General features: G+C 35.9%; 2 long non-coding RNA genes across 2 annotated transcripts in view; both read left to right on the plus strand.

Annotated features, from left to right (window-relative positions):
* The first annotated feature begins 214 nt into the window (after nt 1-214).
* Nucleotides 215-26,955, plus strand: part of LOC127841150 (uncharacterized) — a 54,526-nt gene continuing 27,785 nt past the window's right edge. Inside the window, exon 1 of the long non-coding RNA XR_008030735.1 lies at nt 215-644. This is a non-coding gene — a long non-coding RNA (uncharacterized LOC127841150). The remainder of the gene's footprint in view (nt 645-26,955) is intronic.
* On the plus strand, nt 4,653-6,343 carry LOC127841149 (uncharacterized). The gene is made up of 3 exons (XR_008030734.1): nt 4,653-5,121; nt 5,443-5,633; nt 5,970-6,343. It is a non-coding gene; the product is annotated as an uncharacterized LOC127841149 (long non-coding RNA).

Consider the following 26,955-nt stretch of genomic DNA (forward strand, 5'->3'; position numbering starts at 1 on the left):
GTTTAGAGACTGCAGCGAATGTTTTATCACACCTTATCGAGATAAGAATGTCAGTAGGGTGTGTTAGCATGTACACTGTGTAATCGATTTCATGACATGGGAATTTTAATAGCAAACTGAATCGGACCGACTGTTTGGGATTTTCAATCGGTCTTTCATGACCCCAATCGGTCTAGGACCGACATAACCGAAAAAAATATGATCCCTGGGTACATTGATCATGACTCGCAGATGACCCCTATTGATTTTGTGGTCACTAGGTCAAAGGTCAAGGTCACGGTGACCCGAAATAGTAAAATGGTTTTTGAATGATAACTCAAGAACACATACGCCTAGGATCATGAAACTTCATGGGTAGATTGATCATGACCTGCAGATGACCCCTATTGATTTTGAGGTCACTAGGTCAAAGGTCAAGGTCACGGTGACCCGAAATAGTAAAATGGTTTCCGGATGATAACTCAAGAGCGCATACGCCTAGGATCATGAAACTTCATGGGTAGATTGATCATGACTCGCAGATGACCCCTATTGATTTTGAGGTCACTAGGTCAAAGGTGAAGGTCACGGTGACCCCAAATAGTAAAATGGTTTTCGGATGATATCTCAAGAACGCATATGCCTAGGATCATGAAACTTCATCGGTAGATTGATCATGACTTGCAGATGACCCCTATTGATTTTGAGGTCACCAGGTCAAAGGTCAAGGTCACGATGACCCGAAATAGTAAAATGATTTTCGGATAATAACTCAAGAACGCTTTTGCCTAGTTTGCATACTTGTTTACCAACATGACCCCAACCTGTAAACAAGAGCAGACCACTGTATCAAGCATTTTGACATAATTATGGCCTATTTTACACTAAGATAATTGAACATTTTGCTTAAATTGCCATAACTTCTTTATTTCTGATCACATTTTATTATTACTTTGACAAGACAACACTAACCTGAATACCACAATGGATTCAACCCAAACAATACCCCACACCCCTACCCAGAATCCCTCCCTTCCTCAACCTCCCCCCCCAATTTTATTTTTTTTAACATCTAATAAATTACCACACCCCACATTATACCCCCCTCTCACCCCCACCCTCCTTACCCCCCCCCCTCTAATTTTTTTTTTAAACATCATCTAATAAATTACCCCACCCCACATTATACCACCTCCCCCCCCCCCAAAAAAAATAAATATTTATTTTTCCTTTTTTTTTTTGAAAGATCGTCTAATAAATTATTGAATATGAACAATATCCCCATGATGGCTTTCGTTATACTGTCAAGCACTCGAATAGTCGAGCGCGCTGTCCTCATTGACAGCTCTTGTTAAAAAATATGCTCTAGTGCTTTTTTAGTGTATAAGTGCACTTATTCCTTTCCCCCATAAGAAGCAAAGTGAAAATGGCTTAAATTGCAACCAGCATAAAACCAGAACAGCTTGCAAGTAACTCGCAGTCTTTTCAGGTTTTATGCTGTTTGCTGCTCATCAGTAACTAAGGGTTGGAAATAAAGCCTTTAAAACTTGAATTTAGTAAGAAAGGTATTTAATTACATATAGCTTTCTAAGAGACAACAAATGCATCAAAATATGTATCTTAAGTGGTAAATTAGGGTTAAGTGTATCTTTGAAAAATGTCTATTTAAAAAAAAATATTCGTTTGGATATGAAAAGTGGCCAGTTTAAATATGATCCGAAAGAACGACAGCAGATAAACTTTGTAAATAAATACATTTATTACCGTTAATCATTTTAAAATAAACAAGTAGTTAAGACCATTCTTGCTATGGGTGCTTAAAAGCTTTTCTGCTTTCCTCTGCAACTGCTGCCCCCTGTCCCTATACTTTTTGGTTTACATTGTTCCTTACAAAGAATGCATTGAAAAATAACATGTCAATATACATGTACATTTTTTTCAAACAATATCACAATAAATAACAATGGCAAATAAAATATGTTTAAAGACATTGACGTTTTAGTATGAAAGACATAGGCTTACCAAATTGTCAAACAGCAAAAAAGTTTTTAAAAATCTTTCTCAATCCTCACATGGTTTTTAATATTGTTAACGATTTTTTTCTTGCCAAACTTGTAATGTGGCACACAAATAATGTAAGTTTCTCGAGTTAATATATAAAAAAAACAATTACAAAAAAGATCATTCATTCTAATTATTAAATATATAAGCACTGTGGACATGGAAGCACATTCAAGATCTACATAACTTTCTGAACTTGGAAATTTATACAACCATTTACAACTATTTACACACAAGTTAACTATTAAGGGGACAAATCAACAGCTAGAACAGTATTTTATATTCTGAAATAGATATACAGTGGAAACCCTCTAAACCGGATCCTCTCTATACTGGAATCCCCTCTCAACCGGACAAATTGTCCGGTCCCATTTTTTTCCATATAAAACCATGCGTAAAATATCTCCTCAAAACCGGAATCCCCTCAATTCCGAATACCGGTCATTCCGGCCAAAATTGGGTCATTCCATACATAATTGTACCTCTCTAAACCGCTCAGGGCCAGTTTATTGCACCTTAGACCTAGTGTCAAAAAGTTGTGAATAGCGGATTAAAGATGCGTAGCTAACTGTAAAAATCGCAAAAAGCGGATTAAAGATGCGTAGCTAACTGTAAAAATCGCAAAACAATGAAAAGGTACTTGTCCTGTGATGTACATATCGATCAATGGAGGTGATAATACGGATTATAATTACTGATAACGAACTAGAGTTTTTTAGTGTGTTTTGTTTTTAATGTTGGAAGCCTTGCTAAATTTTAATAATCTTAATGCTATTTTATTTTGTATTGTTGATCACAATTGCTAATTTAGTGTCATATGAAATGGTGATTTGCAAAGTTTTTGGAGCAGTTGCATTAAGATATTCATTTAGATTTTCAAACTGTTAATTAAGATAACTATGACTACAAATGTCCAAACCTTCTTCTAAGCGAATGCGCATGGATTGTCCCTACAAGACAAAATCAAATTGATCAAAGAGTCCCTAAACCTACACTTAAGATGCTGTCAGAGAAATATGGGGTAGGAAAATCGACGGTCAGGGATATCAGGGATATGGTGCGAAAAAAGTAAATTATAACAAATGCATACATGTTTAAAATAGTTTTTTTTCAGGGTGCACTGTTTGATTTATGTTGTGACTGATATTGCTGATATATGTAAATAAACTTGAAAAATTTGCTGAAAAAGTTTTTTCCACATTAGGCTATGTAATTGACTTTCTGAAAGTAAAATAGTCGATGTCCCCTCTAAACCGGAATCCTCTCTAAACCGGAATTTCCTGTCGGTCCCGGGATTTGTCCGGTTTAGAGGGGTTCCACTGTATATATTAAAAATAACTTATTAAATAATTTCTTAAAACAAACACTTTCAGAGGGTGAGAGAGACATTCGGAGGCCCTGGGAAAATCTTAGGAGTGACACAAATTTAAACAAACTTGTAATGTGGCGCAAAAATAATGTAAGTTTCTGAAGTTTATATATATATAAAATTACATCAAAGATAATTCATTCTAATTATTAAATTTATAAGCACTTTGGACACGGAAGCACATTTGAGATCTACATAACTTTCCAAACTTGGAAATATCCCTTGTCAAAAAATAACCCACTTTCATACCAAAACACACTTAAACCAACATAAAACTGTGTTTTTTCTGAGTTTTTCTTAGCGGAAGTTGGTTTTTGCTAATAAAAGTGAGTTTTATGTGCGCTAAACTGTGCTTAACTGAGTTTAAAGTTGGTTATTTTAAGAAGATGTGTGTTTAAGCGAGTTTTTTTCAGTAAGAAGTCGGTTTTTTGTGTGTCAAAAGTGAGCCTTTTTATTTATGAGTTGGTTTATGTGTGTTTAAGTGTGTCTTTTTGTTTTATAAGCGAGTCTTTTACAACAGAAGTTGGTCTTTTTTTAAACAGAAGTGGGTTTAAGCGAGTTTAACTTGGTCTTTTTGTAAATAAGTTGAGAGCTGCAACGAGGCTTAAAGACTCACTTTAACACACTTTTCAACAAGTTGGTCTTTTGTTTATTAATATAACTCATCAATGAAACAATAATTCTTCAACTGGGTCTTTGTTTGATGTTTATAGCCATAAATAAAACAAGTCAATTGTAAAGGGGCTTTTTTTACAGCTTGTTTGCCATTGTCCCTATTGTACATTTGTGTGCTCCCCATAATTTTTAGGGAATATTGGATGAAAATGGCTCTTTCAGAACATCACAGGTTCACAGATGGACAACAAGTATCACTGACAAAAACTAACAATGGTCAAGCTTAGTTTTATACATGAAAATGAAAGAGTTTGTGTTTCACTTTGAATTTTTTCTTTATGTTTGTTTTTATTATAAACAATATCTTATGATTGTTTTATGTCTTAATTTTTTAATTTTTTTTAAACAATCTCATATGATTGTTTATATTTGTTTAAAACAGTATTTACTTTTAAAATCTGCATATTTAAATAATTATGGTATTGGAAACATTATTTTGGAAATAATCTATTTATTTTTGTACATAAGTTATGCAAGATTTTGATATTTGCATATGATACCATCATATCCATTTTCTTAATTTGGAATAAAATAATAAAATGCCAAACATTACCTGTGTTATATAAACTGTCAACAAAATAACAAGACAATACCTTAAAACACCCTTATTTCACACCACTAACAATAAACAGATAACAATCTGTCAGGCATTCAGAGCTAAACAGGGTACTGATTATCTAGGGGTAGATAAGGCTACTGATGGGGTCCTAGAGATAAGGCTGTGTGGAATAAGATATAAGGCTTTTGATTGGCTATTGCACTGAGGAAGTTATCTTTTTGAAAACAACAACTTTTGAAAAACAAGCTGGTGTCAGCAACTGAATATTGAGCTAAATTTAATTCAGCAACATTAATATAAAGAAGTGAAAGACTTATAATGGTAGTGTAAAATGTCTTGAAATTCTGTCAGCATGAAGTATTGTGTGATGAAAACAATGTGTTTTTTACTGCAATGTGGAAATCAATAATAAGTTGGTTGGAAAGGAGGTTGAACTGCCTGTTGTTGTTTTTGGAATACTGAAGAACAGTTTTAACAGGTTTGTATTGTCATTTCTTCACCCCTTTTTTTATTTAGTTTATTGAATTAATTATGATCATTATCATATTTATGTATTGTCACTGGGAAATGTAAATGGATAAGTTATTGTATTGCAATTTAAAGGATAAACAACACATTTTGAAGCAAAAATAGATAAACTTACACATGAAAAAGTGTAAATGTTGTGTACAGTGAATAATTATGGTTGTGTTTCATGGTTATTGTCATCTAAAATTTTATTTATATCTATTTCTGGTTATTACTGAACGGATTTCTTTCCCTCTTACTTAATTAGAACTTATATATTTTAATTTTGAAGGTTAAACTCTTGCCACAAGGCAAAATTGACATCGTTGGGAAGATCCTTTGGAAAGAATGTGCATCATCGCCTGCCTGATGTATGGACTTTTAAACCTGGTTTTTACCCTGCACAAGCTGGCAAACTTGAGGGGAACAAGAGTGGGAAAACCTCGCCCTGTCCTTGACCAAGAAAGCTCGATTTGTTGAGAGGTAAACTATACAGGTTATTGCATTTACAATGCCACCAGACCACACAGCCAAATGAGACCACGCATCTTGGTACATTTTCAAACTGCATTTTCTACCAAACGCAATTTCTTTTAATAATTGATGAAAAGTGCTAAGTCACATGTGATCACTGGATTAAAATTTCAAAAATAAACAAACAAAAACAACAAGCAAATAACTTAAATTTATTATTATTAAAGCAACAAGATTACCATAACAGCAATATTTCATAGTTAAGTGGAACAAAAACATAACCAATCAACATGTTTGAAGAATGCCTTGCCCTTTTGAAAGTGATATGGTATTAATCCTTTGCAGATCAACTGGCATAAGAGATGCTCAAGAGGAGAAGGACACAAGCAGCATCAATGGAACAACTACATGTCGCTCCAGCGCCCGCTTTCCAGGTCTCTACCAGCTGCTTTCCAGGTCCCTCCACCCGCCAAGATCAGGTCTAGGTCCCTGCACTGGCTGCTTTCCAGGTCCCCTAGCGGTCAAGGTCTCTCCAGTAGCTGCTGTGCAGGTCCCAACACCGTATGCCGTCAAGGTCCCTCCTTAAGCTGAAATCCAGGTTCCTCATTCCACTGCGGTTCAGGTACCTCCAACAGCTGAGATCCAGGTCTCTGCAGCAGCTGCGGTCTAAATACTCCACCCGCAGTGGTCCATTGCGGTCAAACTTTTGCTTTAAAATCTTCCATTAATGTCTATTATTTTATAATGTATTGTAAAAATAATATGTTTGTATTTATTTGCGGTGTACTATTTTTGTCATATAAACATAATTTTCGTACACATTGTGTTTTTTTCCCTTTTAACCACATTGGGCTTATAATGAACTGTTGTAATTGCTTCACAAAAACCATTTTTCTAGAACATATCAGTCCAAAATTTTTTTTTCACACTGCAAAATCCCACAAAAGGCTCACAAAAAAACTACTTTCTTAAAAAAAACTCACTAAAACACTGTTAAAACCCACAAAAATCAACTTACCCAAACCCACAAATTGCTTTTGTTTTTTTCACAGATAAAATACTGTTAATAACTAGGTTTAAAGCGAGTTAAAAGCATGTTTTCACTGTGAAAAAAACTAACAAAGGCTTGCTTTCAGCTCACTTTTCGCTCACTTAAAAACCGTGTTTAGCCTGCTTATAGCTCACATAAAAAACACACTTTTTACCCACTTAAAACCAACTCCACAGACAGAAGTTGGTCTAAGCATGTTTAAAAAACCTCAAAAAACCAACTTGTAGAAAATCATACTCACTTTAAACCCACTTAAGATGGTTAAAAAACCCACTATGTTGGTTTAAAGCGAGTTAAACCAAGATTTAACTCAGAAAAAACCAAGTCGGTAAGCTAAAAAACCCAGTCGGTAAGCTAAAAGCGTGTCTGAAAAACCCGCTTTTAGCACAGTGCAAATACCACAGAGTTAAACACAGATGCCTGAAAAAAACTCACTTTAAACCCACTTAAGACGGTTAAAAAAACCACTATGTTGGCTTTAAGCGAGTTAAACCAAGATTCAACTCAGATAAAACCAAGTCGGTAAGCAAAAAGTGTGTTTAAAAGACTCGCTTTTAGCTCGGTGCCAATACCGCAGGGTTAAACCCAGTTTAAAACTGGGTTATAACCGGATTTTGCTCACTTTTTTGACAAGGGATATACAACCATTTACAACTATATACACACAAGTTATCTCAGTTTTAACTATTAAGGGGACATATCAACAGCTAGAACAGTACTTTATATTCTGAAATAGATATATATATTAAAAATAACTTATTAAATGATTTCTTAAAACAGACACTTTCAAAAGGTGCAAGAGACATTCGGAGGCCGCCGTGGGAAAATCTTAGGAGTGACACAAATTTAAACAAACAAAATTATTATCTAAACATTACAAACAATCTTCTCAATGCACTTCACATTTTGGTCTCGATGACTGATCGGTCTACCTCAAATTTGTGGGACATAACATCTGAAACGAAAAGTTGTCGACTTCTTTCTGATCTTACTGACTTTTCCACACTTTTTCTCTGTACGTCTTTGATTTTATGTCCCCCAGTCTATACTTGGTGACATATTGTTTTTACCCTGTCTGTTCGTTGGTTTGTTTGCGTCAAACTTTAACATTGGCCATAACTTTTGCAATATTGAAGATAGCAGCTTGATATTTGGCATGCATGTGTATCTCATGGAGCTGCACATTTTGAGTGGTGAAAGGTCAAGGTCATCCTCCAAGGCCAAAGGTCAAATATATGGGGGGACATAGTGATTTTTGTTCAATTGGTTCCTTCTTGATTTTTTTAGCATTTTGTTTCAGCTGAGATTTCAGAACATTTCCATCTTTTTAGTCTCAAGAAGTCTTTTCTCTTCCAAAACTTCAATGCTGGTGAGCAGTTTGTGTACTTTTTACATTCCTTAGCTGCTAGGCGACTTGTCGCTACTTTTGCTGTGAACGAATCATCTATGCACTGGTTGATAGACTGTTCACTGGAACCATAATCTGAACTTTCAGAGCTGTAAGTGTTATTCAGTTTCTAGGTGTCCATCGGCATCAGTCCAATTACATCTAAAGGAAATGACGTATCTGCATCTTGAACCATGACATGTCCAGAACTTATTAAGTCCAAAAGTCGCAATGTGTTGCTAATGTCAATAACTGGAACCGGATCATCTACACCAACTGAAGTATCCATTGCAACTTTCTCAACAGTCAGTTCAGCCTGCATATTATCAGTCCATGCCTCCTTAAGCAATGCCGGGAAAGACCATTTGTTGACAAGTGCAAAGAATGAGCCTTTAAAAACATGCCTCATTGTATTCACGCTTTAGAGGTCCAAAGACAGTTCTGTCAAGCGGTTGCAGAAAATGTGTGCAATAAGGTGGTAGGCAAAGGAGGATAATTCTCCTCTATAGCTCTATTGCCAACGACTCATGACTGCTGTGACCATCTATAATCAGTAACTGAGTGCGTTCTGCTCCACAGTTTTTTATGAAAACCTAATCAAACCAATGTTCTCCTATGTCGTTGGTTATCCAACCACTTTTCTGGTACGTCCATACTGTAACAGGTGGACTTGCAGTGGTATTAAAGGTATGAAGTCACCTACCGTATACGTGCGCTTATAAGACGCCCTCGCTTTTAAGACGCACCCCGATTTCGGACTTTATAATCGGTGGATTTAAGACTGACCCGCGTGTAAGACGCGGTCAAATTTTGCCGTTTTCATCGGCCGAAAAACGGCAGAATGTTGAAGAAAATCAATAAGAAACACATTGAGAATTTTTCAAACTCGCGCTGCATACAATTAGTAATTCACGCTAGTCCGAAAAATAAAACAATCAAACAAGTAAAAAATATTTCTTTATTTCATGATATATAAGTAGGTTTTAATTTATTTTCAAGTATTATTTATACAGTAAAAATAATTATCAAATTAACACAATTTCTTACAATTGCGTAGTTAATCAATTTGCCATAACAATTTCAAACATATTACGTTCGTAATTGATCGTATCAGTCATCTTAAAATCCTTCGAAATCCTCATCATCGCTTTCACCGAACAGTTCGTAGAATTCCTCACTAGTGAGATTGTCATCGTAAACCCAGTCGCCGATATCATCATCATCATCGTCGCAATCACTAACCTTTGCACATGAGGCCGATACATCCTCAGATCGATTGCGATTTTCCACAAGATCATCAAACAACTCGTCGTCCTGTGTACCATCCATTGAGTTTGAGGTCATACGAATTACATTTGCGTTTCATTTTGACGATTCCAGTAGTTGTAATTTGTAAATATAATTGTATTGTTTGACATGTATTGAAAACTAAGAGGCATTTTGACGATTCCAGTAGTTGTAATTTGTAAATATAATTGTATTGTTTGACGGGTATTGAAAACTAAGAGGCAGATATAGATTACCTTGATTATGCAAATGTTACGCCCATTGTCTATAGGTAATGCCTACTTTCATAAAATTAGCCAATCGCGTGATAGAGTGAAATTACAGGTCAAGAAGAAAGCCACCTGTGGAAAATTGCATGCGGTCGCTCTTTGCTCCCGCTGTCGTGGGTCCCTAATAAATAAGGTGTCATCGGCATAAGGGGGTCGTCTGAATGAACGTGTTTATTTAACAATTGACAGTTGCAAACTGGTAACTATTTTCAGACGATACCCTTATTGCCAATTTTGTCTTAATTGACAATTAACAGCGTCGAACAAAGACGATCAGGTGATACAAATTTGTCAAGAAGCACTTGTAATCGCGTGTTTATTTAACAATTAACAGTTTCAAACTGCGAACTGATTTTGCTGTTATTTTAAGCATGTTTGGCATCGTGTCGCCGCTTACACACGTATACTATTATGTCCAATTTATATGACATTTAACGACGTCGCGCGCAAACAATCGGGTGATACAAACTTTTCAAGTATAACCATGGACAATATAACGCCTTACGACCCCAAAATAACAAAATTCAAATAAAAAATAATAGACAACAAAATCAATAACGATACATTTTATTTCAAGTAAATTGGTAACTGAACATAGCGTTCCGATACACGGTACGGGCAAATACAGACTTTAGAGAAAATGCAAATGGCTGCCGCGATGATTCAAAACAATTGACAAGTGTCCAACTTGGCCAGCGTAAGCCCAGTAAACTCGATATTTTGAAAAATTTCGCTTATTTTCACAAGTATCTTGCTTATAAGACGCGACCCCCACTTTAACTTATTAATTTGAGTCTTAAAAATGCGTCTTATAAGCGCACGTATACGGTATGTGTTTTGCCTTTTGCAATAAGCAAGTGAGGCATTTTCTGGCCACATGCATTCACACATGCCATTGCGGTAATATTAGAAGAGCAGTTTGTGGTTTTACTTTACATGCTGTGTTCACCCTTTTCAGCCACAACCTTCACTGGGCAATGTTCAAAGTTAAAACCAGTTTCGTCAGCATTCCATCATGACTTGGTTCAAGGTTCAAGTCGGTAATGATTTTACCAAGGTTGTCAAAGCATTTTCCGATGACCTTTGAATTCGTCATACGTGATTACTTCTTTGGAGTCCTAATTACAAGCTCCGGATGTCTCCTACAAACCCCTTCCCACCATTCCTTTCCAGCATGAAAATCTTTGTAAGAGGAATGTAGCTTGATCCGTTAACTTAGAACATTCGTTCTGAGCAAGATTTGTTTTTGTGTAAGACCTATGCCTAACTGAGAAGCAAGTTTGACACCTTTCACTATCTTCTTCTCCACAGAAGCTGGAAGAGCTGGAGGACGCCCATGAGTGACAGGTAGTGAATGCTTCCCACTTATACGGTCAGCTATTGATTATTGATTAATTATGATTTGTTTGCATTTCAAATTTTGCCGTTATCTAGACCGACATGCTTGTTAAACCTGTCAGGCCAATATGAAATACCGGCAGACCGGCAATTTCGTGAAGCCTCAACCTGGATGGCTTTGACATAATTTGTTTACTGTCCAAATGTAAATAGGGGAGTAATTGGAAAATATTTTGACAGGCATGTTTTCTTTACACACAAAAACAAAATCACACAAACTCCACCCCCAAAATAATTCAATAAAAACAAAAAGTAAAAAAAACAAACCTGCACTATTTTCCCAGAAACTGATATCCTTTCTTTCATTGGTGACCTTAGCACAACTTGATTTTGACAGTATCTGCTGCTGGTGGGTTTACTATTTTCATGGGCTCTTTGCTGTGTTCAGACAGCACATCTATACTCGATGTAATGAATATTTTGGTGTTTTTTGTAGCAACTATGCAAGGTTGATCTACCTTTTTCCGGATAATTTCTCAGTCTGTCCACTTGTTAGTTGTGAAAATTTAGCTGCATCGTAACAAAGGCATCTACAGCATAATGTTTCATCACTGAAAGCAACTGTCAGTGCTTGTCTGACCAACCCATCAGACCCTTTGTACTTCAATAGCTGCTCAGCTCGGGCGACAACCTTTAGCTTGAGGGGCTTTGAGTTAGGGCCAGTGTTGCCCTGTTCTCAAAAATAGTCTTGAGTGTAGCCATCTGCTTAACTTGCACACACTACCAGAATAACTTTAAAAAGCGATTTTATGCTCCAACAGAAGAATTTATAGACGACAAACTAAAATTGAACATAATCGCAATATAAACCTTCTGTGTATGCTTCACTTATGTCTTTTCAATGAAATGAAGTCAAGCTTAAAGTGCTCAAAGTCCCCATCGTCAATCTTAGAAGTTCCTTATATTGATAGAAAATAAGACTTTCAAAGAATCTATACCATTTTCTCTCCTTGGAACCTTACGGCTTGGACAAGGCTTCCTCCACAGCATTTCGTGTATGTGTTTGATAATCAAATTAATGGCGTCTTAATTGTTATTGCTCAACTTAACAGAAAGGACAGGGTTGGCTTGTTTTTTTTCCTCATTAAGCATATTATTTGGCGTTAACTATTATTTTATTGAATGAAAATGTCATTGGCCATGGCTCACAATCATGTTACTTCGCTTCCATCCTTAATGACGCCATAAAGAGATGGGTTGCCCAGTTCTGTCCCATAAGACGAACACAACTTGTCAAAGTTGTCATGGAATTTTATTCTGATGATTTACATAAAACTTTCAAGTTCTCAGAATATTCTTTGCCACAAGACATTTCAACAAGATAAAGGATACACCACACTCGAGGCCCTGTAATAGTGAGAGAACAAGCCAGAAAGCTCCTGCTGTCTGAGACGTAGTGCTTCCCACATGTAATAGCAGTTTAGCTTAGATAGCATATATTTTGAAATATTTGTATAACCAAAAGTTAAGTAGTAAGTCTGAGAGTATTTTTCCAAAACCTTGATGTATGAAGCCAGACATTCAGAATTACTGCAAAATTCAAAACTAGCGGGCATTGTGTTCTCCATTTAGAATGTAGTGGTAAATTTTTAAACAAAACATTCTTTTATTTGCATACATTTGGCAGGACCAAAAATAAATTGTGTGTTACTTCGAAGGAAGGAGCACAAAGGTTTTTGTTGAGTTTTTGGTTGATGTTAGGTGAGGAAGTCCGTATTATTTCCTTGAAACATGTTAATGTTACTTTGACGAAAGAAACAGTTAAGTTAACTTGTATTTTATATGAAATTAAGTTGTTGCTTTGAGTAAATTAGGAACAAAATATTAGTGTTACTTTGGAGAAAGTAACATTCATCTTAAAATAATTATTAACTGATCACTTACAATATTTTTTTACTAACTGATGCTTGTGTACAGTGAAGAGCACTTATACTTAAAATCTGTAGGTAGCTGATAAGAGCTCATGCAGTTTTTAGCTCACTTGAGCACAACTTGCTCCAGTTGAGCTTTCGTGATTGCCTCTTGTCAGTCATCTGTCAACAAAATTCACCTTGATAACACTCTAGAGGCCACATTTATTGTCCAATATTTATACAACTTTGACAGAAGTTTTGTACCAATGATATCTTGGGTGTGTTCAAAACTAGGTTGTGTGAGGTAAAAAACTAGGTCACTGGGTTAAATTGAAGAAGTAGTCACATAGAAGTCACATTTTTAGTCCAATTTTATAAAACTTTGTTAGAATTTTATTCTAATGATATCTGAGCAGTGTTTGACAATGGTACTGGTCTGTTAAAAACCTGGCTGCCAGTTGACTTTCATGTTAGATACATAAAACTGGGTCAAATAAAAGAAAAAGCTCGTTAACATCTAGAAGTCAAAATTCAATTAAAATCTTCATGGAACTTGGTCAAAACATTTGTTCTTATGATAGCTCAGTCATATTCAAAAATAAAATGTGCCTTAAATTATTTTCTTTCGAGTTGATGCACTTTGATTAGAACATTTTATCATTTCAACATCATTGTCCAAGGCGTAGGGTTCCAAAGATAGAAAGTGAAATGGATTCTTTTGAAAGTCTTTTTTTATATCAATACAAGGAACTTCTAAGAATGACGATTGGGATTCTGAGGGGTAAAGCTTCCCTTAATTTCATTGAAAAGACATATGCGAAGTGTTTAGCATTCACAGAAGGTTTATATTGTGATTATGTTCAATGTTACAAGTTTGACGGCTAAATTTGAGATTCTGTTATAGCGCTGTATAGCTGGTCCACATATTTGAAGAATTTCTTTTACTGTGTTCCTCCATTCTGAACACAAAAACAGCAACACTTTTGCAATATGACATACTACTACTTTTAAAAACAAAGAACTGAACACAATATTGTTGTGCTCCTCTTTTGTGCGGAGGAAACAGACACAGCAACTCAGTTATTCCATTAAATCATTTATAAATTTTAACTCTTTACAGAAACGCTTTTAAGCAATAAACATATTTTGCTCACAGAATAAAAGCACAGAAGCCACAGTAACACTTGTGTCGTCAGGTTTTTTTTTGGCCCGATTTTATAGCCGAAATTCGGCTATGTTCCCAATCCCGAAAAGTATACTTTTTTCCCAAAAAGTGGCAAAAAATTCCCAATTTCCCCCAAAAAAAAAAAAAAAAATTTTTTTTTTTTTTTAGGAAGAAGTCTAATGTGTTTTTTATCTCAATTTTAATTTAATTACATCTAACAAAGTATTATATGATGTTGTTCTTTTAATTTGAATGATTATAAAGGGTTATATCAAATTTAGTATTTCCCTAATCTGTGGACTTTGTGTGTGGAAAAAAGGCTAATGAATTTATTTTCCCAATTTCATGAAAATGCAGATAAAATTCCCAATTCCAAAGCCATGGGCTATCTTCCCACAAAGTGGAAAAAAAAACCTGGTCGTTGTAATTCACGTTGTAAATGCGCGTTTGATTTAAACTTGCGAAATCCGTTGTGAGGGCAGTCGGCACCAAGCACTTTTAAAAACTATTTTATAACGGTTTATAATGATCTTCAAAAAAGACAAAATGATATTACTTTAAGTTAAACTAGTACATTTACATACGTAGAATTAATACATCCGACAAGCATGTCTTCCAGCTTTTTTTAAATTCCAGTCCTCCCGCTCTGGAACTACATAGACTATTTATAGCTCATAGAACGATTGCGTTTACACGGTTGAACTCGCTGTAATAATCAGTTGAGACATAGGACGGCTTTTTTTGATGTTTTGGTAACCAATATCCAACACTGATTGCTCGCAGAAATACAGTGTTTATAATTATGCCCCCCTTCGAAGAAGAGGGGGTATATTGCTTTGCTCATGTCGGTCGGTCCGTCCACCAGGTGGTTGTCAGACGATAACTCAAGAACGTTTGGGCCTAGGATCATGAAACTTCATAGGTACATTGATCATGACTCGCAGATGACCCCTATTGATTTTGAGGTCACTAGGTCAAAGGTCAAGGTCACGGTGACCAGAAATAGTAAAATGGTTTTTGAATGATAACTCAAGAACGCATACGCCTAGGATCATGAAACTTAATGGGTAGATTGATCAAGACTTGCAGATAACCCCTATTGATTTTGAGGTCACTAGGTCAAAGGTTAAGGTCACGGTGACCCGAAATAGTAAAATGGTTTCCGGATGATAACTCAAGAACGCATACGCCTAGGATCATGAAACTTCATGGGTAGATTGATCATGACTCGCAGATGACCCCTATTGATTTTGAGGTCACTAGGTCAAAGGTCAAGGTCACGGTCATCCGAAATTGTAAAATGGTTTTTGGATGATAACTAAAGAACCCATACGCCTAGGATCATGAAACTTCATAAGTAGATTGATCATGACTTGCAGATTACCCCTATTGATTTTGAGGTCACAAGGTCAAAGGTCAAGGTCACGGTGACCCGAAATAGTAAAATGATTTTCGGATGATAACTCAAGAACGCTTTTGCCTAGGATCATGACACTTCATAGGTACATTGATCGTGACCCGAAGATGACCCCTATTGATTTTCAGGTCACTAGTTCAAAGGTCAAGGTCACAGTGACAAAAATCGTATTCACACAATGGCTGCCACTACAACGGACAGCCCATATGGGGGGCATGCATGTTTTACAAACAGCCCTTGTTACAGTATACTTTGTAAGCAACAATTTTATCAAGCATTGCATTCATAGTTAAAATCTTGTCGAGTAAATGTAACGTACACAAGATTGTGATCACACTGTTTACAAATAATTTTCCTTCAGCCTACCTGGCTTATGATTAGATATTCTTAACAAATGATTGGGGCATATAAACATGAATTAATTAACTACTATCAAAACTGGCAACAATTACTGAGACACTTAAAAAACGCCTGCCTGGGCGATTATTAATTACAGTCACCGTGCTTTCACTACGACGGCAAGAATACTTATTCCCAAAAACAGTCCACACATATATCATGCACACAGTGGACAATACAAGTCTATCTGAGTGTTTCAAAACTGGAGTCACCATACACTCCAAACCACGAGTGTGGAACCTATTCCTACCACGGCACCATCACACAGAAGCTACCAAAAAAAAACCTGGTCTGCTAATGCTCTGTTCTTCTAACAGGGTTAAGATATATGGAATGTTTTGACTCAGTTCATCCCTAACATTGCTAGGAGACTACTGTGAAGCCAAAACTACCTAATATACTTAATTTTGTATTAACAATCAGTTGCCCTTTTTCCTCTAGACATGCTTCTTACGGTGACAGGATCCAAAACTAAACTGGACACTTAAAGACACCTTTTATATTCGCTGGAAAGTCACATGACCCTACAACAACATTGAATAATCCGGGTTAAACTATTATCTATAAAAACAGTAGCTTAACGGGGGTGTCAGCCTTTTCCTTACATGAAGAGTTTTATCAATACAGATGTTTTGTTATTCTGTAAGGGTAACTTATTTATTTTTTATATTAATAACCATATCAGACCAAAATGACGTTAAATACAGACAGGAAATATATTATGTAATGAGAATATAGATGTTTGAATATGTTTCTGGTTTTCTGGAAGTTCTTAATGTAAACAACATAACTGTTACATGCGACTAACTTTATTGCAATAACAACACATCGTTACCCCCTCCGCTAGGTGCACGCATCCTGCATGGATAAAAAAAAAATATGAAAACAACGAAAATTTAAACATTTACATAGAATGTGTTACTTTACACAGTCCCTATTAATATAAACAAATACATTTAGAAAATAATATTCAAACAGTTCTGTCAACTATGTAAAAGTTCTAACCTTATGGATCATGACAGTTCCTTTAAGAGTTTAATCTTTAATGTTCAGAGACACGGTGAGTTCACCCTTTGCATCTACCTCAACATATATGTTCCGTACATCCACATCTTCCTGTCCAGCCATATCTCCAAGATATTTTTCCAAGAGTTTTCATATTGCCGAAATATACATGGTATGCATTGTGTACAGAATCACATAAAAATAAAACAAACCATATACATTTACATGTACCATGTGATAACTGTACGCAGGTACTGATGATGTTAATTGCATTCTTAAAAAATGTGTGTTTAATCGATTAAAAGCAAAACAAGTCCATACCGACTTGTTTTGCTTAATCCCAAAGTGAGCGTGGTGCTTTATACATGTACGTGCCTGGCATTTGTCATATAGGCGAGTGACGACACAAATATGATTGTTGTAGATACACAATTTACTATTATTTCCCCCCTTCGAAGAAGAGGGGGTATATTGCTTTGCACATGTCGGTCGGTCGGTCGGTAGGTCGGTCGGTCCGTCCACCAGGTGGTTTTCGGATGATAACTCAAGAACGCTTGGGGCTAGGATCATGAAACTTCATAGGTACATTGATCATGACTCACAGATGAACCCTATTGATTTTGAGGTCACTAGGTCAAAGGTCAAGGTCACGGCGACCCGAAATAGTAAAATGGTTTCCGGATGATAACTCAAGAAGGCATACGCCTAGGATCATGAAACTTCATGGGTAGATTGATCATGACTCGCAGATGACCCCTATTGATTTTGAGGTCACTAGGTCAAAGGTCAAGGTCACGGTGACCCGAAATAGTAAAATGATTTTCGGATGATAACTCAAGAACGCATACGCCTGGGATCATGAAACTTCATAGGTAGATTGATCATGACTCGCAGATGACCCGTATTGATTTTTAGGTCACTAGGTCAAAGGTCAAGGTCACGGTGACCTGAAATAGTGATCTCTGTGAAGGTAAAGCAAAGTCTAGATTTTTGTTTCAGGGGTCACAATATGGTTGGAAATTGTCTGTTAAACCAAACTGTACAAATATTTGGTATAAAACTTACACAGCTTTTTTAGCATACATGACATAGTTTCTTCATGTAAAATTTCACAAGGTTCTCACATTCCGTTACTGAATCATTCTAATTTATGTAAGTGCATACTTTATTTTGTGGTTGAGTGTATAAACATGCACTAAATATCTTATGAATAAAACATGTTGTGCAAAGTAAGGTACACATTTTCAACCTTTCAACATAACTTTGCACAATAATAATTCTTCGAGTTTACATCCTTTTTATGCAATTCCAGGAACCGGTCCATTCTCCTCATTTTATCATCATGGTGTTTTTCAATTCTCTCATGGATTTCCTTGTTGTCATGTTTCATGACTTCCCTAATTTCAGAAGATTGCCTTTTACCTTTCCAGTATGGCAATCCCCTTTTCCTGTCCCTTGGGGTCCAACTGTAGATGTAGCCTGAAGTTGTCCATCTGTTGATGATTGAGCTTTTGCATTCACCTGATTCCGGAACGAGGATTTCCTACTGTCAAGAAAGACCTGTGTTTTGGTGCTGGCTTTAGTGCCATATAACTGATCAAACTGATATTTGTGCCTGAATATTTTTACTTCTGTTCGTGGCTTACTATCAACAACTTCCTTCGCATTGTTTTCAAAGTAAAGTATTTGTTCATTGCTTGTGTATGAGTAACAGTGAAGTTCAACATTTTGCTTATTTCTTCCACTATTTCTTTTCACATGATAGAATGGTTCTTTTTTTCGTAAAAGCTTCATCTTTTCCATGACGCAAAGTGACAAGGAGGTCTTCTTGATTGGCAGTTCATGAATGAATGACACCAGCAATAGTGATTGCAGAATGACTTTCAGACAGGCGTTGTTGTTGGCTGTTGTTGAAAGACGTTTAGACTGATATTTTAAGCATGGCGTTTTCGGAGAAAACCTGTACAAAAATATTTGGGCAAACTGCAACCAGATTATGAGCAGAATAAAATACACAAAATCTGTATAAAATCTGTGCAGATTATTTGGTGTCCATTTGAAATGAGTTGAACCAGATTTCTATTTATAGATTTTTTCAATATGAACAAAGAATGAATTCTGTACAGATTTTACGAATTATTTAAATTAAGCGGATTTTTTTCGGGGCAGAAAAAAATCTGGGCAATATTAAATCTGTGGAGAACCAAAATGTGAGTGCAGAATAAAATCTGTATATTAATAAATTCTGTACAGAGAATTTTCGGTACAAAAAATGTATGCAGGAAGAAAGCAAAACATAATAAAGACCATCAATACAAAACATTTTTTTAATGAGATTATAAAATATAAACAATAAAATATACACAATGAAATATACTGATAGTAAATTATTTTTTTTTTGAGCTTTAAACATGTTTTAATTATAAACATAGGTACAATTTTGTATACATGATATACACTTGTCTATTTACTATTAAAGGGGCCTTTTCACAGATTTTGAAGTTTGTCATTAAATGCTTTGTATTGTTAAATGTTGACATTGGATATGAAAAGCTCCAGTTAAACATCAAGAACAAAATTTAAAAAAAAACAACAAGAGGGCCATGATGGCCATGAAATGCTCACCTGACCATTGTGCTGCATCAACTTAAATTCTATCAGACCCACATACAATCACAAGCCAGATTTCATTAATTAATCAGTTGACAAAATTTCATTAAGACTAAATATAAATATACTGATAGTACTTTTTATTGTTGATCTGATTACATTATGAAAGGGTAAAAATCCCAATCTAACACCCCCTATTTGTAGTCTCAATTTAAACAAGAGATACTATAAAAATGTACGCCACTCCAATGTGCGGCAAAGTAATAAGTTAATCAGTTGGTTAAGTTGTTTTGTTTTTTTTTAAAGTTGATTTAATTTTTTTCCTGGAGTAGTCTATTTGGAGTGTCACTGCAGCCTTGATGAGGGAGGTTTCATCTGGCACTGTTTTGCTGTGGTCTTTGCACAACATCCGGACATAAACTATCGGGAAAAATAAATGTTTACATATTAATATCATTCCTTAACAAAAATTAAAACATGGTGAAACCACTTATTCTTAGTACTCTGTTTCAAAACTCCTGTGATTTACAACATTAATGCCATACCTGTATTAAATACATCAGACATCAAGTGCCAGCCCAACAAACTTCACTTAGGGCATATAACAAATTTAAAAACAAAGTCAAATGCTGACAACACATTAAATACATATTTAGATGAAAGAAAAAGCAAATGTTAACATACCTCTGGTAATGATAATTGTTCCCTCATAGTCTTCTGCACCTCATTTCATTGAACATTTTGATTTTCGCTTGAAAACTTGAACACATGTCGAGTCCCTGTGATTTTGTTGCACATTTACAAGTGTATTATCCTTTTCAAAGTAACCATATATGTATATATCAACACTTGTATAATGTTATGTCTTAATATCTTAATAGTTCCTTTTTATAATGGTATTTGTATTTTTTAATTTCACACAAGTGTCACAAATTTTGTAATATTAAAGCACTAGCATTATAATAAGGAGTCCAATAGATGTTTTCTTTAAAAGAGAGCCAGGCAAAGTAAATGTGGTGAAATGGGAGTAAATTTACCACACCTGATGCTGGTGTTTGGATAAACTTGGGTACGTGGATTTCTATCTTTGGATATCAGTGAAAATGCGGGGGGGTTTTTTAGAAAGAGGGGCAGACGCTGGATGCTGGGTGAAAGGGGAAAATACTGTGCGAAAGAGACATATTTGGGGAAAACTAAAAACTTTTCAATGTCTATAACTCATCTACAGAGGCATGTATCTGACTTTTTGTTCTTAAACACATTAACAAGTATGGAAGTCAAAGTCCTAATTTAAGTTGCAGGGGTAAGATCTAATAATGGGAAATGTTTTCAACTGTATTTCTGTACTGAGGCGAGGGGAGGGGACAATGTCAATTTTGTGATTTCAATTTCATGATGAATGAATAGATGATCTAGATCTGCTACAGTATTGCCATTGGAAGGGAAAGGTGCGGTAGCTGCCGATCGTCTACTTTCACTTTCACAATGTTCGATGTTGATTACCTCATAATCCTAATGGGTTTCAACGGTTTTCGATTATTCATTCTTAAAAAATGCGTCTATGTGTTTATTATTTTCCGAGTCCGAACGTTTTATTTTGTTCGTGTATGAACGCCAATTGTGAGACATTTTTTTTTGTTTTCATGTTTATAAATTGGCTTTGACATAACCCGGATGAAAATTCGACTGGTTTCCGGTAATTAATTGACGAAACACCCTTCTCGCGCAAGACCTGAATCCAGTCAAATAGTCACATGATTATTACGATTAGTTGCCCGGTTTCCACGACGTAATTTAAGAGCTATATTTAGAATCACTGGGATTCCCAGATTTGTGTGTTTGTCGGGAGAGAGCAAGATCGTTGTACTTGGTGCAAATTGGATAATTGTCGTCTGCCCAAAGAAAAAAAATTCTTTGAGGAAAAATGATATTTTTGAAAGGGAAATTGTATTTTTAGGGGAAACATTCTGGTAGGGGAAGACGCCGAATATCGGCGTCACTTTCTTAATAAAAAAACACCCTGAAATGTCACTGCTGAGATACAGCAGACAACATTTTCTAGCAATTTTCAGTATTTTGAGACAATTTATCCAGCAATAAGCAAAGAATAAAAACTTTAAAAAAAAACATTAAACCTAATTTCACTCAATTATAGATTTTTCTTGAAGCCTGTGGGTTTAAATTGTAAAAAAATACATAACTTTATATGTTCCTAAATATGGCATGAAAGATACTGCTGTATTTTATGTTGCTAATAATATGCTGTATTTTATTTTGTCATTTTTAACTTTTGTATGAATTGAACATTACTGTTGGTTTTCGGTGAATACAGAAATATTTCCTGCAATAAACAATTAGAAACTGAAATCAGAAGTACATGTGTAACTATGTTTCTTAAATTATACAAGTCCCATTTTGAAATTTTGTATCAGAATTTTTTCTAAGTCCATAATTCTGCCTCATTTTTCAACTTAGTACAAAAAATCTGCCTTGCTAAAATGCAAAGTGCTAAAAATCTGTCTTCAAAAAGTTATAAGTGTTAAAATTCTGTCTTGTGTAATAATATGTACAGATAAAATGTAATTCTGCTTAGAAAATCTGTACAGATTTCAAGGCACATTCTGGGTCTGTGTCCTCTTTGTACAGAATAAATGCCCCTGCGAAATGTTGTTCTTCAGTTCACGAATAATTCGTGAACTGTTCCTGAACTGAGTTCATGAATAGTTCATGAATAGTCAGTGAACAGATAATGAGCCACGTCTGTGAAATGTTCTTGAAATTTTAGTTCATGAACTGTTCATGAACACTATTGGCATGAAGTGTTCATGAAATATTCTTGAAACCTAATGACATGAAGTGTTCATGAACTATTCTTGAACCATAATGACATGAAATGTTCATGAACTATTCTTGAACCCTTATGACATGAAGTGTTCATGAACACCAATGGTATGAAGTGTTCTTGAACAGTTCATGAACAACACAGTTCTTGAAAAGTTCTTTAGGGTTTTGCTGTTCATGAACAGTTCATGAACAGTTCATGAACACTTTTCTTCTATTTTTCAATGGCTCATTTTCTGTTCATGAACTGTAAGTGAATAGTTCATGAACTATAATTCTTCACGAGTTCATGAACCGAGGTCTTACAAAGGTTATTATAAGTGTAAGCAAACATGAGAGACTACAAACAATGTCATCAGCCACAGACTGCCAGGCCTAGCACAAAGGCTAGTTTTCAAATTTGTTGTCAATGTCTTCAACACACTGCCATTTTCCTTTCTGGCGCATATTTGAAAATATTGAACACCATGCACTGCCTCCGGGTCCTTTCTGGTATGAGGTAAACTGTTCACATGTGCTCTAGGGAATAAAAATTATAAAAAGGTCTATAGTAAAGAGTTATTTACATTCAAACTATTATAAAAGTGAATCTATAATCAATATACATTGGGATCTGACAACAGGAAATGGACTGAAATGTCTGGTTTTGTTAGGCTACTGCATGGTGATTGGTCTGATATTGTTCTGTAGGACATCTATCTGGGGTAAATTAAACAAGACAAAAGTAATATTTAAAATTTATATGTATATCATAACATCTTATATTGGCCCCAAAACTAAGATACTTCCCATAAGTGATTATTTTACATAATAACGAACAAATACTTATTTAATGTACAGTTACTTAGTGCAAGCCCAGTACCTTGAAGACAGAAAACACTGCAGTCTGTTTGAAGCTTTTTCCAGCATTTGGTTGTGGATGCCCACTCAAGTTGAATTTTGCCATATGGGGGACATTCATCACCCTGAAATCGTCTGTTCATTACAAAAGTTACATAAAAAACTTAATTTATAAGCATCTGCAATGCATATGTTATGATTAACATAGCAGATTACTATTTATTGTAGTATTTGATTTCTTTCTTTTTTAAAGAAAACTAACCAGATTTGTTCTGGAAGCGAATTATTTCAGTAAAATTTCTCTATTTTATTTGGCATGGCAGTTATTTTATTAGATAATGAAGACTTTGTACCACTTTAAAGCTTGTTTCATTATTGAACATAATGATATATCTTTTGGAGACTGTTGCATTGTGTACCACAAATAAATACATAATTTCCAGTAAACTGTTACATCACAGACTTATGGTACGAATTAAGTCCACAGGGTACGAACTCCTTAAAGGGTCAAGTCAAGTCAAGATAAGTCAAGTCAATTGTTATATGCCATTGGATTGCAGATGCTGCAATGGTAAAAAGAAAAACACATGAAGTCGGGTGAACACATTAATATCTATTATGACTAGTAAAGCGGTTACAAACAAACAAAATTTAATGTATTAAAACAAAGAATTAAGGCAAATGGTACTTCTTCATTGTGTTTCTTTACAAAAATAGCAAGCTATTGAATAAGAACTCAAAAAACCTATGTGAAAACTAAATTGAGCATGATGATCAACAAATTTAAGTTAGAATATTTACTTTTTTTGTGATACTAGACCCTGTGGTTGTTATTGCTTTTAAATGAAACAAGCTATCATTGACTTCATCTTAGCGAGTTGATCCATGACCCTTCATTAACTTTATTTATGATAGAAATCACTGGGGGCTGACGAGGTCAAAGCGTAGTCCGTTTCGCTACGACGTCGGGTATATGTTTTACTACGAAAACATTGTTTAAATACACATGACATCGAGAACGGATTAGTCGAAAATTGTGTTTAAACATGTAAGATTATGCTTTTCTAATAACAAAACTCTGAATTTAAGCACAATGACATTTCATAGGGCTGTTACATCAAATTATAATCCAAGATGTGTCTGGTTTATGCGGTTAAACATGAAATATACCGCTGATTTATAAAACCGAAGTAAAGTTTCACTTTAAAAAAATGCAATTAAGGTTTACAACTGTGTTGAAGTGACACAATTTTACAATTTCCATATTGGTCTATGTATCGTTAAGCCACTGGTGTGTTAAGAAATATGTAGGGTGACCCAGTTATCAGAAATAAAGGTTAAATTTTATTATTAGGCATGATCATGTCTCTGACAGTATACGTATATGCCTCGCTACGACAACGCTTTCGCGTGTATGCGTTTCTCACAGAAGACGTATTGGTTATCTCTCAAAGGCAAAATAAAGAAAAGTGTTTTTTTAATACGGAGTCATGGAGTGGCTGGATGTTTCCTTTGAGGATGAGGTACTAACAACGGCACAACATGATCCGAAGCGCACAGTCAACATGGTAATGCACATTATGATATAATTGAATTCACGACTAGGCCAAAAGAAACGATTAAAATCGAAAATCCATATATACGATGACAGTTGAGAGTCGAGAACCTAATGTCGTCGGTCTCAATAAAAATGACGCATCTTCACCTTGTGACAATCACTAAAACGTTCATTTTGATAGAGACCGACGATAGGTTTTCAGCATACGGTACTCTTTATCAAATTACATTTGATTCTCGTTATCCCCAACTCGCTTATCTCGAAACTCTGCTTATTTCAAAGTAAATCCCATGTCCCAACTTTGATCATTATTTATCTCATACGGATTTTGATTTTTACATTGTATATATCAAAGCGATTTTCTTGAAAATCGGTTATCGTCAACTAATTTTGAGATAAATTTCATGTTCGTATACATGATTTTACCTGTAAAATCCACACCTGTAACAGCCGTAAGGTGTGGAAAGTAGGACCCCAATGGCATAAATCCGCAATTGCATAATCAATATATCGTTGTAAAGGTGTGGCAGTGGGTTTCTGTCACAGGTTATTGTTTACTGCGTACATGACGGCCAGTAAATTTACCTCGTGTTACAATGCGGTTAAGGCCCAGTCTCAATATGATGCCGGCGGAGCCCCAGTGCGTGATCAGGCATCTACTGGGATGAACCGGGGCCCTACCGGGATGAACCAGTGCTCCACCGGGATGACCCGTGGACGACCGGGGACAACCGGGGCTCCACCGGGAAAGTATTAAAAAGTTAAATACCTCCGGGATAAAGCGGAGTCACCGGGTAGGACCGGGAACGACCGGTGTGGCACCGGGAACAACCGGGACTGTACCGGGAACAACCGGGACGGCACCTTAGCTCCACCGGGGCCCAAACACAGCCCGGCAGAGCTACGGCAACGCCCCGGTAGAGCCCCGGTGAATGCCGGCAGAGTCCCTTTATAGCTACGTTGCATAAGTAAACCGGATCTCTAACGGTGCTGTCCCGGTTGTTCCCGGTGAAGTCCCGGTTGTTTCCAGTGCCAAGCCGGTCATTGCCGGTCCTTCCCGGTAACTCCTGGTTCATTCCAGAGGTATTGAACATTTAAATACTTTCCCGGTGGAGCCCTGGTTGTCCCCGGTTAAACCGAGGCGTTGCCACAGCTCTGTCGGGGTCTGATGCCGGTATAGCCCCTGTGAGTGCCGGCGTAGTGACGGTATACCGGGGCTCTGCCGGCTTTCACCGGGATCAACCTTTTCGTTTTGATGTTCATGCGCACAGTGAAGCACGGCATCTTTTGCACTGGGCAATGGAAGTCTGCAGTAACTGCAAACTGCATGTGATATGTCCTGAAATGGATACAGAGACTTCGTTGAGCAACCTATACATTATATTTGTACTTCGTTGCGCAACCAATACATACTCTGTGCGAAACCTATACATAAAGCGACTTGTAATTACCTTTGAAACAAAGCATTTGAATAATTAAAACACATATTCGTAACCTGTTTTGTACTTTAAAATGTGTTATGTACACTGAATCAAAGTAACATGTAGTTTTATTCAATTTAAGTTACCGTAATTGGTAATTTTAACAGAATAACCACCTTATGCATTGCTTCAAATCAAAATATTTCGATTTTAGCTCAAAATAAACTTAAAGGTTGCAACTACGCGCATTTGTTATTAGTTTGTTATTGAAAATAAGTGCCTAACATTACTGGATGTTCTGTTCTCTAATCCATAAACACCAGATTAGATGAAACTCGCCTGATTAAGTAGTGTATTTACACAATGTTTTCGTAGTAAAACATATACCCGACGTCGTAGCGAAACAGACTACGCTTTGACCTCGTCAGCCCCCAGTGGAAATTGTAAACTGATGGATATATTGGCAATAGTGGTGTAAGTTTATACTTTTATTTTACGAGGAAGTTTTGAACACACACAAAAATATAACAAACCATGTTTCCACCAGAAGAGCTAGCTGCTGATCTCATGGCCTCCTGCTGGTCACCGATACTTTCATCGGAAACTGACGTGTCCGAAGATGTCTCTGAAAATTGATCAGGACACGTGTAAACCTAACATGATCAGCAAAACAAATATTTGGCGTGTTAAGAGAAAACACCGATAATTACTTGCCAATAGGTAAATCCTTTTCTAACAATTTGCTACAATGTAACAAAATCATCATTATAATAAACTGAGCTTCTTTATACTAGAATCACATACAAATGTACTGTATCATTATGTCAGAA

The sequence above is a fragment of the Dreissena polymorpha genome, chromosome 8 (genome assembly GCF_020536995.1).
Source record: "Dreissena polymorpha isolate Duluth1 chromosome 8, UMN_Dpol_1.0, whole genome shotgun sequence".
NCBI lineage: Eukaryota > Metazoa > Mollusca > Bivalvia > Myida > Dreissenidae > Dreissena > Dreissena polymorpha.